At 35.9% G+C, this 7153-nt stretch overlaps 1 pseudogene; it reads left to right on the forward strand.

The window, feature by feature from the left end:
* Positions 1-1149: 1149 nt before the first annotated feature.
* Positions 1150-1249, forward strand: LOC138825156 (U6 spliceosomal RNA; annotated as a pseudogene).
* The last annotated feature ends 5904 nt before the right edge of the window (positions 1250-7153 follow it).

Below are 7153 nucleotides of genomic sequence, written 5' to 3' on the forward strand. Positions count from 1 at the left end.
CATGCATATGAACAATTTTTTTCACTTTCTTGGCTTTAGCTACTTTTGAAATGATACATATAATAAACTATTATGTTTTGATAAAATACCTTCTATTCTGAACAATTCTGTCTGAACTGTTCATCTCTCTATGATCCCTTGTAACTAAGATTATTTTTGATCCAGTAAGACAATCCATGCTTTCAGCGTAAGATATTCTGGTTGGTCTGTTCCTACATGGAAGAAAGGTAAAGGTTCAGTGTCAATGTCTAGTGCGTTGGGGTCCCTAGGTAAGGGTCACAAAATCACCAGGACACAGGGGATGCAGAGTGCAAACAGCAATTGCCACTGCATGCTGTGCTTTATTGTTAGTGGGTATTTAAAGACTAGCAAGCATCATATTTGCCAAGATTTGGTAAGAAAACATTCACACAAAAAATTTCCACAGATACATTTTTACTTAACCTATGAGAGAAGGTCTAGGTATATTATTATCTAAACTATTTTAGATCAAGCTCAAACCACTTCTCCAATCTCAGGAAAATGCTTGACCAGCTGTTAATCTATGCTTAAGCAAGGAGAAGAGCCACTTCCTCAGCTCCCAGGAGTCTGTGACATGTTTTGAGATAGGGAGAGGGAACATTTTCCCTCTGTAGCCTGGCGTTCCAAGACCTTTCCTAATTCCAAACACAGTCCTCAGATAACCCCGAGGCTGGAGCCTGCATCATTCTTCCCCCTCAACATAGACCCTGAGTCTTCACAGTTCAGGTAGACATTTGTCCCAGCAAGACCTCATTTGGGAAATTTTAAGCTGCAGAAAGTTAGAAGTAGCTCTTAAGCAAGGCTTACTTTGAATCCATTAGCTCCACAAAGCTAACTCAGTTGATAAATAAGTACTTGAAAAGCCACCACCTTTGGACTTAGCTGTAAAGGCTTCAAAGTATGATCAAATTTAAAATGAAAATGACGAAATAGTCACTGACAAAAAATTGTAAATGTGAGCAATCGACCAAACTATATAAGTTTTTCCCACTGTACACAGAAATTTAGAGAAATAAGATCAATAGCATTTTCAGGAACAATAAGGGTTCCTTGTTACAAATAGGCAACAATGGATATATGCCTGTATAAAGATTGTATCATTAAGTACTTAAATTTAGAGGATATTACATGCTTCAGCAGCAAGTCTACCCAAATTACAACAATACAGAGATTAACATAGCACTTGCACAAGGATGATATGAAAATTTGTGAAGTATTCCATATTTTTCATTCTTCTGATGCAAGAAATGAAAAAGAGTTATTAAAAAGTTGATTACAAAAATATAAGTGTAACAATACATGTAATTCATAGAATTAAGGGTTAGTTTGACATCAGTATATTAAATTTTCACCTTAGAAAGGCCTTTACATAGCATAACCTTTACAAAACTTGAAATTAGATAATATTGCCATTTTATCCCAAAGAAATAAAATAATAAAAGAAACTAAGAAAAAAAAAGGAGTCTTAAAATTCTTCTATATGGAATGCAATCTGAAAGGTCACATTTACTAATGAATCTATACATTATATAACAATGTAGAATTCAAAGTATTATATCTAGGAGAGAATGAAATAGATTATGAACATTACACAAACATAGATATAATTTGTTCAGAAAAGCACCCGGAACATCTTTAGTTTCTATACTATTCATTTCAACAGATAAGTTAAAATTATTTCTGATTTAAAGAATCACAAACTCTGCAGAAATCATTACAGATGTATACAAACAACTCTTGAATACATTTTGATATCAAAGTCATGCAATTCACTTGGAAGAATACCATGGAATACATAAATTTTTATAGTAAGATATTGCTGTTGCTTTGTATTGTGAAAAAATGTGTAGGGACACAAAAGATGGACTGGCATTTTTGAAATTTAAGAAACATAACCAAACCATTATGATTTAGGAGACCAATTTGTACAGCCTTCCACAATTTCAAAGACGTAATGATACGTACTTACCCTTTTGGCAATACCAAATGCAGTTTCTTCAAAGTTGTTCTTCAGACCTGGTTTGATATAATGGTTCAACCGAAGGAGATACAGAGTATCTTTGCTATTTCTATTCCCAGCAGCAAGATGCAAGGAGGTCAAGAGGCCTTTAGTTGGGGATTGGTATCTGCATCATGATGAAGTAATAAAGAAGCCATTTTGGTATTTTTCCACATATAAGTACTGTGCAGGGGTGTCCAGCCATTCAGAGTTATTGCATGAATATCTGCCTTGAGCTGCCAACTCATGGACAAAATCAAAGTGTCCACTCTAGGCTTCCCGATGAAGAGGGGTATACTCATCCTCATCCCTAGTATTCATCTGCGTGGCCATTTTGGAAAGCAGTGTTCACAACACAGTAAGCCGATAAATTTCGGCATCCCAAAGAAGAAATTTGCTTGGATCCTACTCCATTTTTTTCTTGCAATTGATACCATTCCTCATTTTTTCATCTTGTTCCTTGTCTTCGTCAGAATTGCCTAACCAGTGATTTTGAGTACCAGTGGGAATGAGGTGTCCATGTATTTCCCCAATAGTTCACATTGGTTGAACTGGTCAGAAAAAACTGGTGAATGTTCTGCATATGTTTTTTCACCATGATTTATTTTCTCTTTTTCAAATTTTACTATTCTAAATTATTCTAACTGGAGAGTAGTGAATTATAGGGAGCAGAGGAAAGATTTTCCTCAGTATTCAAAGGTACAGACTGAAAATCAGGACCAGTGGTGTCTTCATGTGCAGCTTATTCTAGGAATGAGAAAATAGGAAACAATGCCTTCTATGTAAATGATTTGGGAAATACCATGTTATAGTGTAAGAGAACTCACTATTCAACATATGTGATTTAAGAGCTTCCTAATAGCTTTCTAATGTTGGTATCCAACATTAGAAAAAATGTATAATGCAGTAATAAAATAGAAGTCCTTTGTATGACTACCTAAATTCTTGTTTTTTTTTAAAGACACTTGTTTCCATCTAAAAATAGGCCTATCTATTGTCTTCAGGTGATTTTGATGATTGAAGATGCTTAATGAGAAGTAAAAATGTATTAGTAGTCCTTTGCTATCAATTAAATTTCACTTTTTCTTCGTGGAGAATATAATGATCAAAGCAATAGTTCAGAATCAGCAAGCAATAATTCAGAATCATGCTTCAAGTACAAGTGAATCACCAGTAAGTAGCCTCCTCCGTTGTTTCCCCTTCCTATACCTTTCCATCCTCCCCACCCAATCCTCCCGCCTTCCCTTCTCCTCTCTCCTCCCCAGCCCCTCCACAAAAGTTGTAAAGATCGTTTTCAACATAACGACTTGTACATTTCACTGTTGCAATGGGTCTACCTGTATGGACATAATTTGTATCGGTAAAACATGAGTGTCTTCCAGTAGTTCGAATGCTATTAGAACTTAAGTCTCCTTAGAATTAACATATACATCTATGACAGTTAGTGAGGAAAAATAGCCTGTATTATATTCAGATTTTCTGGCTTTCTTCTGGTGCATTTTGTTTTGCTTTCTCATAGGATACCTAGTGAAATATCATAATAATTTGGTCCTCATATCCCTTAGGTTCTTTTCTTTTCTTTTCTTTATTTTTTTATATTTTTGTGAACATACTGTACAGAGGGCTTACAATTACATGGGCAAGATAATGAGTACATTTCTTATCAAGCATTGCAGATTCCTCCTTTCTTTGCCATTCACATCCCTTCCCAGCCTCCCTCCTTCCCCCCACCCAATCCTCGGCCCCCCCACGTTTTCCCTCCCCCCCACCCCCCGCGCACCAAAGTTGTAAAGTTCGTTTTCGACATGACAACATGTAATTCTCATTGTTGCAACGCGTCCAACTGTATCCTTAAACTACTTGTTTTTCCCCCTCTCCTCTACAAAGTGTAGCAACATCAAATATAGTGAAAGTGGGGTTAAACTCTGTGGGGGGGGGAGATACAAAGCAACAAAGAAATAATCTTATAAATGTGTTAGAAACAAATGCATGAAAGAAAAAAACATTAAAATACATAACTATGGGTTTATTTTCCTAACATCACATTATCAGACCTTTTCTGTTTGACTCATACATATACTAGATATTGGAAATAAGGGAAACCATGGGACCTATGTTTCTTGGGGCTTGGCTTACTTCACTTAATATAAATTTTTCCAAGTCTTTCCATTTCCTAACAAATGGGGCAATGTCATTATTTCTGATGGAGGCATAGAATTCCATTGTGTATATATGCAACTTTTTCTTGATCCATTCATCTACTGAGGGTCATCTGGGTTGCTTCCATATCTTAGCTATGGTAAATAATGCTGCAATAAACATTGTTATGCTGGTAGCTTTAGTGTGGTCTTGTTTGTAAAGATTTGGGTGAATACCCAAAAGTGGTATTGCTGGGTCATAGGGGAACTCCATATGAAGTCTTTTGAAGTACCTCGATACTGCTTTCCAAAGTGGTTGAACAAGTTTACACTCACACCAACAATTCAATAAGGTTCCCTTCTGTCCATATCCCCTCCAGCATCTGTTGTTGTTAGAGTTCTTGATTTTTGCCATTCTAACTAGGGTGAGGTGGTATCTCAATGTTGTTTTGATTTGCATTTCTTTTATGGCTAGGGAGATTGAGCATTTCTTCATGTGTCTATTGCCATACTTCTTTCTTCTTCAGAGAAGTTTCTCTTTATGTCTTTAGCCCACTTATTTATTGGGCAGTTGTTTTTTTGAGGATTTGTTGTTGGCGGATTTAATTCTTCAAGTTCCAAGACCCTTGTCCATTGTATGTATTTCCGGGTCTCTATAAAGAAAATTTCGGCCTGAGCAAGGAGACATAAGGTTACTCCTATTCCATCCTGTAATGTTTTCAGATTGTCTGGTTTGACTCCGAGGTCTTTGATCCATTTGAAATTTATTCTTGTGCCGGGTGATATATAAGGATCTAGCTTTAGTTTTCTACAAGTAGTTAACCAGTTTTGCCAGCACCATTTACTGAAGAGGCTATCTTTTTTCCATTCAATTGTTTTAGCTCCCTTATCAAATATTAAATGGCTATAGGTCTGTAGGTTCATTTCTGGGTTTTCAGTTCTATTCCATTGGTACTGAGGTCTGTTCTTATGCCAGTACCAAGCTGTTTTGATTACTATGGCTTAATAGTACGGTTTGAAATTTGGTATTGATATTCCTCCAGTAGTGTTCTTTCGATTGAGGATCGTTTTTGCTATTCGGGGTCTTTTATTGTTCCATATGAATTTTTAGAATGCCTCTTCTATTTCCTTGAAGAACAAGGTTGGAATTTTGATAGGTATCTCATTGAATTTGTAGATAGCCTTGGGAAATATTGCCATTTTCACGATGTTAATCTTTCCAATCCAGGTGCATGAAATGTTTTGCCATTCTCTAAGTTCTGTTTTGATTTCCTTTTTCAAGATTTTAAAGTTTTCATCGTAAATGTCCTTCACTCCTTTGGTTAAGTTAATTCCTAGGTATTTTATTTTTTGTGGGGATATTACAAATGGAGTTACTTTCAAAATTTCAGGCACACTTTTCTCATTGTTGGCATGCAGAAAAGTCATTGATATTGGGGGCTTAATTTTATACCAGGCTACTATGCCAAAGTTTTGAATCAGCTTGAGTAATTTGGGAGTGCAGTCGATGGGATTCTTTAAATACATGATCATGTCATCTGCAAATAAGGAGAGTTTTATTTCTTCTTTTCCTATTTGGATCCCTTTTATGTTTGGATCTTGTCTTATTGCTGTAGCTAGGCATTCTAATACTAGATTGATGAGACGTGGAGAGAGTAGACATCATTGCCTTGTTCCTGAGTTAAGAGGAAATGACTTTAGTTTTTCACCATTAAGTATAATGCTGGCTGGAGGTTTGTCATATACAGCCTTTATTGTATTGAGGAATGTTCCATGGATTCCTACTTTTTCCAAAACCTTCATCATAAAGGGGTGTTGAATCTTGTCGAATGCTTTTTCTGCATCTATTGAAATAACCATGTGGTTCTTATCCTTGCTCCTGTTGATGTGATGAATTATATTAATTGATTTGCGTATATTGAACCAGCTTTGCATTCCTGAAATGAATCCTGTATGATATTGGTTTATGATTTTTGGATGAATTGTTGAAGTCGATTGGCCAAAATTTTGTTGGGAAGTTTTGCATCAGTGTTCTTCAAAGAAATGGGTCTACAGTTTTCTTTCTTTGATGAGTCCCTGCCTGGTTTTGGGATGAGGATTACGATGGTTGCATAGAATGTGTTCGGTAGTGAACTTTTTCCTTCAATTTCATTGAAGAGTTGGAGGAGTATTGGTGTGAGCTCTGCTTTGAAGGCCTTGTAAAATTCTGCTGTAAAACCATCTGGTCCTGGACTTTTCTTACCTGGGAGGTCTCTTATTGCTGTTTCTATTTCAATGCTTGATATGGGTTTGTTAAGATGGTTTAAATCATCTTGGTTTAGTTTTGGAATGTCAATATTTGCTAGGAAAAGGTCCATTTCTGTCAAGTTCTCAAACTTATTAGCATAAAGTTTTGAGGAATATTCCCTTATAATGTACTGAATCTTGGTTGTTTCCGTGGTGATGTTTCCATTCTCATTTCTGAGTTTATTAATTTGGGTGTGTTCTATTCTTTTTCTGATAAGATTTGCTAAGGGTCTGTCAATTTTGTTAATTTTTCCGAAGAACCAACTCTTTGTTTTGTTGATCCTTTCTATAGATTTTTTGAATTCTAATTCCTTTAATTCTCATTTAATTTTGATTATTTCATTCCGTCTACTGGATTGGGGTTTATCTTGCTGCTCTTTTCAAGGATGTTTAGATATGTCATTAAATTGTTGGTTTCAGATCTCCCCAATTTGTTGATGTAGGAGTTCAGAACTATAAACTTGCCTCTGAATACTGCCTTTGCTGTGTCCCAAAGGAGCTGGTAATTTGTGTTCTCTGTTTTGTTGAATAGCATGAACATTTGAATTTCCTTTCTAATATCTTCCATGACCCACTCGTGATTCAGCAGTGTGTTGTTCAGCCTCCATATGTTACCGTCCTTTCTTTGGTGGCTTTTGGTGTTGAGTTCTAGTTTTATTCCCTTGTGGTCATAGAGAATGCAAGGTATAACTTCAATGTTTCTGAATTT

The sequence above is a fragment of the Dipodomys merriami genome, unplaced genomic scaffold, assembly GCF_024711535.1.
Source record: "Dipodomys merriami isolate MVZ:Mamm:240054 unplaced genomic scaffold, mDipMer1.0.p SCAF_135, whole genome shotgun sequence".
In the NCBI taxonomy this organism is placed as follows: Eukaryota; Metazoa; Chordata; class Mammalia; order Rodentia; family Heteromyidae; genus Dipodomys; species Dipodomys merriami.